Source organism: Amblyomma americanum, chromosome 1 (assembly GCF_052857255.1).
Source record: "Amblyomma americanum isolate KBUSLIRL-KWMA chromosome 1, ASM5285725v1, whole genome shotgun sequence".
Lineage (NCBI taxonomy): Eukaryota > Metazoa > Arthropoda > Arachnida > Ixodida > Ixodidae > Amblyomma > Amblyomma americanum.
In genome coordinates, this window is record NC_135497.1 from 249,829,258 (window position 1) to 249,840,793 (window position 11,536).

Genomic DNA, 11,536 nt, shown 5'->3' on the forward strand with positions numbered 1-11,536 from the left:
AAAAATATGCATGCTTAATCAATTTTGAACACGTACCTCTAGTCATATCACACTAAATGTAAATATAGGTGAAAGAACGTGCACCAAATGCTGACTGAACACCCGTAACAAATCTTGTTGCTCCGACGAAAACGCTAATCAGGCCATAATGGAAGCCATGGTGGAAGCCAAGATAGGATTGATAGACAAGCGTTTCGGTGCAGGCGGGCTGGAAACGCTGATTGGTCAAACAAAATGTGACGTCACGTCTAAAACGTCACGTGACGTCATGGCCACGTGACTTTTAATGACGTCGTGTCCGGTTGGGAAGAGACATATTTTCCCTAGGTTTTTCTCGGAATTCCCCACGTTTTTGACAGCGCGCGCGGGTTCAAAAAGCGCACCTGATGCGCCGCGCTTTCACACACTGCATGCGCGTTTCTATATTTTTATTATATATGATATCCTTGAACTGCTGGTGTATTATTTTAGTGCGCTCGAACGGCGCGCTTCGTTGTGCATTTATTATAATCGCCACTGCCTGGCGGACCCGATACAGCTTTTGCAGACCTGAGAGGTTAAACACGTACTATCCATGCAAAGCCACGCAAATGCGCCTACAGGTGACCACGCCCGTCTATCAGCGTTCCGTCGAGTGCCTGCATTTACAATCGAGTGCTGTAAGACTATGCACCTGACCTAGAGCATACATATTATAATTTTTCCTTGTATTCTACATTCTCTACATGCAGGAGACTACACTCATAGCTTTCGTTAGTGCAGAAATTTCGTACAACCGTGTCAAAATTTGGCGGTCCGGTTTTGTTCTACACGACGTTTTGGAGGAGAAAAGCATTGGGTCTTTGAAGGACGACAGTCTATATAAACTCCTATTCACTGTGTCGTCGTACCTATCGTAATTAATGACGACATATAAAGGCTTTTGATACAACTCTCGTGATTTAAAACAAAACTGTTCGTTTCACTAACCCGCGAAAAAATATTGCGCGCAATCATTCGCCACAGCCCGTTGCTGCGTAATTTTTGTTTTGTGCGGATTTTCTTTTATAATATGACAGCTGCACGCGATAGCTTATATATATAGTTGCGCAGCCGACCACTGCAGGTACCAGTAAACACGTACCCCGTTTAGAATGAATTTAAAAACGCGGTCGGGAGTTGGAATTATTTGTCCGGGACGCTGCGGTCAAAGTTCGCAGTTTTGAAAATTGAAACACGGAAATTTTTGCGCATAGCTAGTCACTCTTGCATAAGTAAATATCTTATTCCTACCCATCATCCCTTTGTCAGAACACATATATTAATGAGAAAAACGACCCATTTGATGCAATTAAGTTCACAGTCCTACAGGGTGGGTTCCACAACAAAGAGAGCAACGGGAGTCGTACTTTATTTACAAATTTGTAACAATTGCTCACGGCATTAATGAAAGTCCGGGTTTATTGACCTCCATCGCCCCTTTCAGAGCCAGTGCTGACCTTAGGAGTGCCGGCGCGTCAAACCTCGGTCGTTTGTCGCCAGCGGCATCTTTTTCAAGCTTCGCTGCCCGTCCGCTTACACAAAGCTCATAATTCATCCCCCACCCCTGTCTTCCCAGTTCGACGTACCACCTTGTCGAGCGGGGTGCAATTGAAGAACCAAGAACCCTTGATTAAATGCTCCTGCCATTCACCTTTACCCCACCCCCCCACAGGACACTTTCGCGAACTCGTATGTTTTGCCGCCTTTTTCTTTTTCTTTTTCTTTTGTGTGTGTGTTTCATGCACAGTGCACTTGTGTGTGTAGTTAAGCTAACTGCGCCGCTGATTCCGCCTTCACTATTCGTACCGAAGACGCTCCTGGAACGTCTCCTGCCCTGTCTGAATTTATTGTTTATTTGTTTGCTCGTTTTGGCCGGCGGCACGGGCAGCACATGCATCTATGATTCTTATCTGCTCCGGGACTCCGCCAAAGTCTGTCATTGTTGCTTTGAGGGCCCGGATGCCCTCCCTCCCCTCGTTATTCCTTTTTTCCCCCGAGCTGGCCTCCCGCGCAAGCTCGCTGGGCGGCAGGGGACAAAGCGTTTTTCTTTTTCTCTTTATTTCTTTCTCCTTTTTCTAGTATTTTTCTTTTGTGCCCATCAAGGGTTATTGGTCCTTCAATTGCACCCCGCTCGACAAGGTGGTACGTCGAACTGGGAAGACAGGGGTGGGGGATGAATTATGAGCTTTGTGTAAGCGGACGGGCAGCGAAGCTTGAAAAAGATGCCGCTGGCGGCAAACGACCGAGGTTTGTCGCGCCGGAATTCCTAAGGTCAGCATTGGCTCTGCAAGGGGCGATGGAGATCAATGCACCCGGACTTTCATTAATGCCGTGAGGAATTGTTATTAAGTTTGTAAATAAAGTACGACTCGCGTTGCTCGAGATCTCTTTGTTGTGGAACCCACCCTGTAGGACTGTTAACTTAATTGCATCAAATGGGTCGTTTTTCTCATTAATATATGTGTTTTAACAAGGGGAGGTAGGGATAAAATATGCGCGCGGTGGTTATTAAAGCGAATTCGTATAAAGTTAACGGCCTGCCCAATGTACTGCGTACTGCACACACTGCATCCTAGGAGGTATATTACGTTGCAGAAATCCCAATCAGAGTTGTCATTAATTTTCCATTTGAATCCTGAAGCTGTGCTTATTTCACAGCTTGATGTTTGTAATGTGTTTGCAGACCTGGAATCTACTTTTTCCACAAGGTCGACACCCCAAAACCGGCTCTTTATGTGACTGAGTGTATTAGAATGTTTCGAATGTTTTTCGGTCGTCTGTAGACTGCATGAGGGAGAGCAGTGAAATTTTTGGCGAGGCGCTAGCTCGCTTTGTTTGAGAATGTTGAAATGTTTTTTTGAAGATTTTGTTTACGTACGTTAGGCGGCTGGGTTACTGGTGAAGGGAAGTACGAGATTTGCCTGATGGTCTGTTTGCTCGCTGTATCAACGTCACTCCAGTATTTGCTCTCGGTTGGGTTTAGATGTCCTTTGAATGGCATCGTCGGCAATGGCGACGGGTATCGCTGCTTAATGAGGACTTCTTGCATGCGTTTGGAATTTTTTACGAAGTCTTCATCTTGGGAACATATTCCTTTAGATCGATGTGCCTGAGATTATGGGATGCTTGTTTTAGAGTGACGAGGATGGCAGCTTTGGAAGTGTACGTATTGTTGACGGTCCGTCGGTTTTCTATATACACTGGTGGTGAGTGAGCTTTCGTTTACCAAAATCTCAACATCTAGGAAGTTAATTGTGGTGTGGGCGCACGTGTAAGTGAAAGATATGTTGGGGTGGACGAGGTGTGTCAGTCCAAATTAAAAAGATGTCATCCAAGTAGCGTTTGTATAGGGTGGGCTTAATGGGACAATCTTTCAAAAATTTAGACTTATTACTATGCATGAAGATGCTGACGTAGGTGTGGGCCATCCTTGTACCCATGGCTGTGCCGTTAATTTGTGAATAGTGTTGATTGATGAATTCGAAGTTGTTTTATTCGAGTACGATTTTCGACAGTATTTATAAAACACGTGGAGCAGGGGAGCATCAAAGCACACTCCAAGGGAATGTTGAAAATCCGCTGCAGCACGAAGAGGCTCATGACTGAAAAAATGCAGATGCAGGAACCATTGGAAGCAAGCTGTTGTCAATGCACAGTGTTTAGAGTAAATGGTACCACAGGCCCACAAAGCGCAGATTTTGTTTAAAAAATCGGCCGTCTTGTTAGCATCAATGCCGCTGTGTCCAGGTATCCAGTGAAAGCGCATTTCTTTAACATGTAGTGGAATGAAAAATCTTAGAGAATGGCCCAGAAGAGCGTCCTTCGAGCCTTCGAGTGAGTCAGGACAGAAAGGCTGTCAGCAAGTATAATGACATCAGTAACGATGCAAGAGACCTTATCTATAGGGCCAACTGAACCCCTAGAAAATGAACAGCGAATATAGGTGTATAATCAGGGGCCCGAAACGAATAACTGCAATCTAGAGCCAATAGCTGCCTATAGGCGACTTCATGCAAACATTTAAAGCGAAAGCCTTTAATGGCTCTCGTTATCCATCCGTCCGCGAAATCTGTCACATTATGACGTCATCAATGGTATAATAATTGATATAACCCATATAGTCTTAGCAATTAAGAAGTAATTGGTGATTAGAAATTGCGCATTAGTTTGTAATTACACATTAATTTGTGAAGTAAATTAATAGCTCAAAACGAAACGTTAAAAATAAAAATAAATAACAATTTTAAAGAAACAAAAATAAAAAGGAAAAATTAACTTATGTGACAATGCAGTTTCAGAAGCGAAAAATTAAAAATAATTAAATAAAAATTAAAAGAAGCAGCCACAGTGGGCGCAGAAAGGCTTTCGCCTCGCGCACTTTACATCGCCAAAGTGACCACTGAATTTAAAAAAAAAAGTGCCTCTTCGTACAAGCGATTAATCGCCTTTTCCCGGTTCGCCCTGCACCTTCGAGCAACAATTTCATCCTATGAAGTTGTCCGACGCAACGCCAGAAACGAGCTGATCACGAACAACAGTGTTCACGGAATTGTCGAAGTCGCAGTTCTACGCAGGTTCGCGTAACTGAGCAATGTAAACCTGCAGCTGACAGGCTCGCCAGGGTTCTGTAAACATATCTTGAACCGCGGTAGCGTTCCGTCGTGGCTGAGGACAGACGGTTGCAAGTGCTGAGCGCGGTTTGAAACGTATCTTCGCCTTTCGTAACTTCACTTATGGCGAATTCCACTGGTGGATCTGAAGTGAGGCGCTCGAATCGCAAAAGAGCGCCCCAAACCGCCTCGGAGCAGATCCGCCACTGGTCGGCGTATCAACCTTGTGAGCTCCGTTGGAACGGAGTTGCTCCAATCGACCAGCGGAATTCGCGCGGTCGGTCCAGGTCGACCAGTTGAACTCGAATTCGTCGTCGCGGAGCAAGAAAAGCTGCTCCAGCACGACCAGTGGAAATCGCCATTAATTTAGGTCCCTGCTCCTTCATTTTGCGCTCGTGGCAGGAGGCGTTAATTGCGGAACGACGCTGACCTTCGACGCCGCGCGACTGCAAAGGCATGGCTTTGCGCCGGGTTGCAGCAAACTCAGGCCAGACGCCTCTAAGTAGGTAGAAAACAGTGCCTTCCACTGGTTCCATGGTACTGGTGACTGGCCCGGTGTTTCTAGGAATGTACGAGGGGGCGTAAGATCCCGTGCAACTCATAGTAACTGTTTACCTCGTCGACACGTTGTTGTATTGTAGATGCAAGATCGAACGACACACCGGAGCGACCGATGTCATGATGACGCCAAGTTTCCGCCGAACCCCCCCCCCCCCCCCCCCTCTACTTTTCTTGCGTCACGTATACGTGGTGTCAAGAGACATGCATGTGACTGAAACTCTGAAGAAGCGAAACTGAAAGTAAGACAACCGAAACTGAAAATAAGAGAAGAGAAACTGAAACTGCCGCACAGTTCATTGCCTGATGGACACATGCAGTGTCACGTATTATTTAACGTCTTCATAAAACCGCTGTTTGTTCTTCTATAGGATTAGCAGCATTAGTATATGTTTGCTATTAATGACACCCAGGTAATGAACATGATTTACCAACTTAAGTAGTGTTGGTTCTGGTGTAACACACGAAAAATTTATAGGCATGCCTTTGTGTATACGCCAGAAATGAAATTGTGAAGCAAGCCTTGAAACTGCCTGTGCATTTCTCATAAAAAAAAAGAAAAACATTATCTTGTTTTCAAAGCATGCGTGTCATCTATATCAGATGTGACTAATGTTGAGCTATAACTTTAAATGGCTCATGCTGGCTGCCATCAAAAATCACTTTTTTTTATTCAACAAACCTCATAACTCATTTCTGTCACGAAAGCAACGAAATGCTTCACTTATATCTCATTGCTTTGGTGCAGTCATGGTTCATTATGCAATGTAAAATCTGATTCACGAATATTTTTGTTACTTGTTGCACGATACGTTTGTTCCTGAAATTCAGCACATCCACCAGTATTGCGTTCCCGCGCGGCTTTCTTTTTTTTAACTGAGTACAGGTGAATAGCCACCGGATTCTTGGCTGATCGCCCAGTGTAGGTATGTGCCATCTTTTGATAGGCTAACAACATCAAAAAAATTCGTCTTTCACTTCCAATCATGTGTGCTGCGGTATACTTTTTCTTCGACTTTGTATTGATTCCATCCGTAGTAGGCATGGGAGGCATTGGCCACGCTATCAGCTTCCGCAAGTTAGGTTCACGCAGAATTTGTTAGCTCCGCTTCAAGTTGATCTGATCTCCTTGCAACGAGTTGCTGAAGAAAACGGGTGGACGGGGCAGTGCGGGAAGAAGAGTCGTCGAAGGAAGACATTTGTAATGTTTCTTGAATATAGCCAAAGTTTCTGTTACCGTTATTCAGTTTTTGTCCCCCTGTGATTTATCAGCTATTATTCGAACCCCCAAAGTTTAAAGTTCAAAGTAGTAGCATTACTTTTAAATTCAGAAGAAGCTACTAAACATTACAATTGGGATATATTCGCAGGATCTGGCTTGGAGCTATTCTGTTTGTATCCCTGATTATACTCCTATATTCTTCGTAGATTTTTTGGTTATTTTGGCTCTTCTCTTAATTCCCAGGCATGTAGCTTGAGTTCTCATTCTTGCAGACTGCCTTTCAGTTCTAGTCTCCAAAATTCCGGAAAATCGTTATTGAATTGGTCGCTTAGGTTTTATGTTCCGTGCACAGTGCGTGAGATCCACTTGGTCTGAGTACCTGCCTATTCGGGTGTTTATTTTAACGAGGTGGCTGATTTATTGGCAAGGTCAGCTCTCAGCGCTCCTGTAATCTTTCCTGTCCTTCACCTCATTATGTTGGAAACTTCACGTTTCCAGCGGTTCCAACATATTTCAGCCAGCTTGAGTGATCCGTTGCTCAATACCGTGGATTTTCACCACTTAAATTACCCATGGAATGTCCAGTGGTGTAAATCAAGGCGTTGCGAGGTGTCAGTGACGCTTCTGCGATGCAAAATCCCTCACTTAAATTTATACTTGCGCCGATGCGGGTTCGCTGCGACAAACCTTTGTGTCTCATGTGGGCAAGTTGAAACAATAGGTCATTTTCTCGTCTCTTGCCGGCGGTTCGCAGTTCAAGGAAAGCAGTATTTGGAGGTCCCTCTTTCGAGGTTAGGCCTCCCTCTATCTCTTCCAGTTCTTCTCTCGTTCGGTGCGAGCGCCAAGGAATTCCCGTTAAGCAGTGTTTGTGGCTACCTTCATGATCGCATAAGTGCGACTGATCGGTCACCTTGTTAGCTGCATACAAAATTCTGTTGCATGTCTAAAATGCTTGATTCTATTCTCGGTAATTCATATTTCTTAAATTTTATTGAATTTTCCAATTTTTATTCTGATTCAGTCTTCTACGCCGCCGCCTCACGTCTTTTTTTCCCCCGTGCAAATATTTCATTGGCAATCTCCACTGTACCTTGGCAAATCCCCCCGCGTGGGTATGTGCCATATATATTTACTGACGTGAAGAAGAAGAGTGTGGGCTACAAACACTCTCTGTACTTGTGCTCTTCCTTTTATTTGTTGTCTGTTTGCATTGTAAGGCATTAATAGGTAGAAAGGCATGCACGTAATGGGCATACCCTGTGCGCATGAATGCGGAAGATGGTCATGGTTGTCCAAGCATTGCCATCAAAGCAACGGGACCTTCAAGAAACAGCTAGGATATGGTTGTGACCCCTCACATGCAGTGATACTCACACAATTTGAAAATGTTGCAAGTTACAGCAGTCCCGTGGTTATATTGCTGCAAAACAATTAAGCTAGCCCATTCCATTCATGCGGAAATATTTTTAGAGGCTGCCAAAAAGGAACATGTCAAAAAGTTACACGTCCTGTTTCATTGTGTTTGAAATGAGGCTTAAGATTAAATTAATGTTACAAATACGCGCTGAAGAAATGAAACGATTAAACTCTCATGTGAAGGAAATACAAAAGGGTATATTTACGAAAACTTATTTACAAGCTAAAATAGCATCGCACACACACTCTCACGGGTTCCTTGTCGTCTGTCACTTGACTGAGTCGCCTCCAAGCGCTGCAGGCTACCGCGCACCTGCAGTGCACCGGAAGCGCACACACACACAAACACACACACTCTCACGCGCACACGTGCATGGGTCCACTTGAAAGGAGACGCCGCACGGCTCTCCGGTTCGTACTTCTGGCAGCGGCGGCATTTCCCGCGGCCCTAACGACCACACCAATAAGCTAACGAAGCGGGCGCCCATCGGTCCGTTCGCAGAACGGAGGGTGCCGCCAAGGACGCACTCCCGCACCGAAAGCACACATGCGGGCACAAAAGAACGCTCGCTGCGCAGAACGACACTCGCAGAGAAACACATGTATATGAGAAATGGCCCCTTCTTACAAATGATGGTGGTAAACGAAATGAACAAGCAACTGCTGTGCAATCCATGCACTGTCATGCAGTACTTACACAATCACAGTCCAGTGACTGCAGAGCGGTCTGCAACCAGTAACTTGCAAAAAAACTATACTATGCAGCGAGCTTGTTTGCACGGTATTTGTTACATTTATCGAACGATCACATGAAATTGGTATGGCTATTTCTACACAGTGCATTTCCTAAAGACTCCTTTCTGCCATACTGTACTTTTTACCCAAAATGCTTCTTACAGAGTCATAAATTGTTACGTACGCGTATAAAGATGTTTGTAGCAGGTGTGTGAGCCTGAACAAAAAAAAAACCTTTTATTTTCCTTAATTCTTCAGTATTCCTGATTATGACGACATATGGGCATTTATATGTTAGTACAATTTTTTTCACGCATCACAATTAACTGATGCACCGATGTGTTTGGTACACATTCATCTTCAGACATTTCATGTCTGTTTGGTCAAAAAAATACGAAATAATAGTTGACGGCATTAGTTTTGACTACCATCACACAGCATGCTCTTGAAATTCCTCTAGCTGTTGTACAGAAGTCTGTAATTGGCTTCATTGCATAGCTTCATACTTGAACCATTTAAACTCTGCAAACTGTTCTTTTTACCGCACATGGCATGCGAAGCCGCGTGGGAACGGGCGAGGAGGATTCGGAGGTACAGCTGCAACTTCGCTGGAATCCAAAGACAGCTAGGCACTTGTCACGGTTAATTTCGGAAAGGCGGCTATGCCCCAGTAAAGTTGCGTAAGGTCTTTCCTTGCAGACCTTACTAAGTTCCTTCACTTCGCACCAGAAATGCTCACCGCCCGATTTTCACGGCAATGAATAAGCTTGCAAGGAATGTTATCGGCGGTCGCACGTGCATGACAATCCTTTCGACATGCGTGACGATGCCCACCGAAGGCATTTCAGGCTGTCGAAGGGACTTGTACGCTGGCTAAGCGAAGAGCGCGGAACATGCGTCACTGACAGCCCCCTTCCTTTCGCCGTCTTGTCCATCGTGCGTCGCGCCGAGCCCGACAAAGAAAAGGCCGTCACCCCCCCCCCCCCCCTTCCCCTTCTGAATCGAGGGGCGGGGGGGGGGGGGCGGAAATTCCGCAAATAGTTTCCCAGAGGCATCCTTTTTTTTTTCATGGGGTCAAGGAAGGTGGCCCAAACAGTGCGAGGCAACGTTCTCTGTTCATTCTAGAGAAGCAAGCTTACACTGCAAAATTAAACCTTGTCTTTCTCTTCCAAATGCAATTAACTAGGAGTCCTGTCCAAAACCATTTCAGGTTGTTATGTGGGCACCCCCAACCTTTTTTATTTCCGTGTAACTCCAGCACTTCTTCACCTTTGTCATTGTAGCCGCTATTGTTCAAGTACCATGCAACATCTTGTTATTAAAGGACCTTTTTAATTGGAAATGAGAGCATGTGCACAGGGTGGAAAGCGCGTGATCTGCCAGGAAACACTAAAGCGGCCCCGAGAAGGGATCTTTATTAAGGATGCCAGCCATCTTGGGCCTCTCCACTCGGCAACGACGACAAAGCGTGTGCGCTCCCTATGGTTAGGCCCCAGCTGTGGAAGCCATCCTCGGACACGACCATGACCTTCGACATCTGATGTTTTTATTTAAAAACACAGGGACCAAAGTCGTGCTGTATGCAGTGCAATCGCCATGTGGTTCCATAATCATCCACCTAGCCCGGCTCTTTGGACGGATTCAGGAAACGACTGAAAAGAACAAAAGTAACGAGCAAACAAAGGTGCGCTGCATAAAAGTTAGAACGTAAAGAAACGAAGGCACGCTGCGCTAATGCTGTAGCGAGGTCTAACATGTAAAATTTCGCGGCTGGCGTCGATTTCTACAAAGCGCGAGTAGTGCCTACGGAAATAAACAAAGGCGCACTGGAGATGGGTAAGTCTATACAAGCACGAGTTTTTGTCTCTACCAGCGATTTACTAGCTCACACCGCGCGATTTTGATGTCTGGCGTCGATTTCGACAGAGAGGGAATACGGGCACGAAACGGGACGCTCGCGATCTGCCAGGAAACAATGAGGTGGCCCTAAAAAGGGCCGTTTGCAGGAGCACTTCAACCGCGACCTGCAGCGGCGTGGCGGCGCGGTGAGCAGTAGGCCCAGCAGTGGTCCGTCTTGTGCCCTTTGGCTCCGCACCGACGACACCGGTGCACGACGTACACCTCTCCTGGTCTTGCCCTTGAAGCCGACGCTATCCCTGGTCCGTAGATCTTGACGAGGGCCGCGACGATAATCTTTGACATCTGGTCGATGCCCCGGTCTGCGGCAAACAAGGACAGCATCGGCTCGCCAGAAGCATCCAGGAAACGATGCTGCAAAAAAAGTTACGTTACAAGCGCCGCAATTTAGCGAGTTCTGCACGAGAAAACTTGCGAAAACGTTGTTCAACCCTTACCTCGTGATTGAGAACGTGCACGCCAGACAAGCGCTTCATCGTGGCTGTCAGACGGCGGTTCAGATGGCGACGCCGGCGGTCCTCAAACCGCACCTTATGTGGGTCGTCGTAATGGAGTTGCAAAATTTTGAACACCAGAAGACGTGCTCCTGCAGCAGGAAAACGAGGTCCTGGAATGCGCAAGGCATGTAGGTAAGCGGTACAGCACTTCATGAAGCGAAATTTGAGATAAAATGCGTACCTTTATGTCGCTGGCGATTTCTCGCGGGTCAGCGCCTTTTGGGGGTCATCGCAATGTCGTGGAAGCAAGAACTGTACAGAAATTTCAGCTGGCTGCGCCGACGAGCGCACCACGCAAAAAAAAAAAAGCCATACCTGGACAGCTTCCGAAACGCGCGCGCCGCCGCCTACGCTCACGAAGAGAATGCCCGCAGACCACGCACGCCCGGCGGCCGGCCAGCCGGCCCTAGCGATTCCCTAGGCACTCTAGGGACAGGCCGAGAGAGGCGCGGCGAACCCACGTCCGGTTGAGAACGAGGGAGAAGCAGAAAAACGTCACGGAGAAGCGCATCCCATCGACCAATCAGCGTTTCCAGCCCACCTGCACCGAAACGCTTCTA

The 11,536-nt window shown here is 46.4% G+C and overlaps 1 long non-coding RNA gene across 1 annotated transcript; it reads right to left on the reverse strand.

The window, feature by feature from the left end:
* Nucleotides 1–10,086: 10,086 nt before the first annotated feature.
* Nucleotides 10,087–11,530, reverse strand: LOC144114906 (uncharacterized). Its single transcript, XR_013311162.1, has 3 exons — nucleotides 11,158–11,530; nucleotides 10,917–11,086; nucleotides 10,087–10,833 (listed from the first exon to the last, which is right to left on the reverse strand). It is a non-coding gene; the product is annotated as an uncharacterized LOC144114906 (long non-coding RNA).
* Between the last annotated feature and the right edge of the window lie 6 nt (nucleotides 11,531–11,536).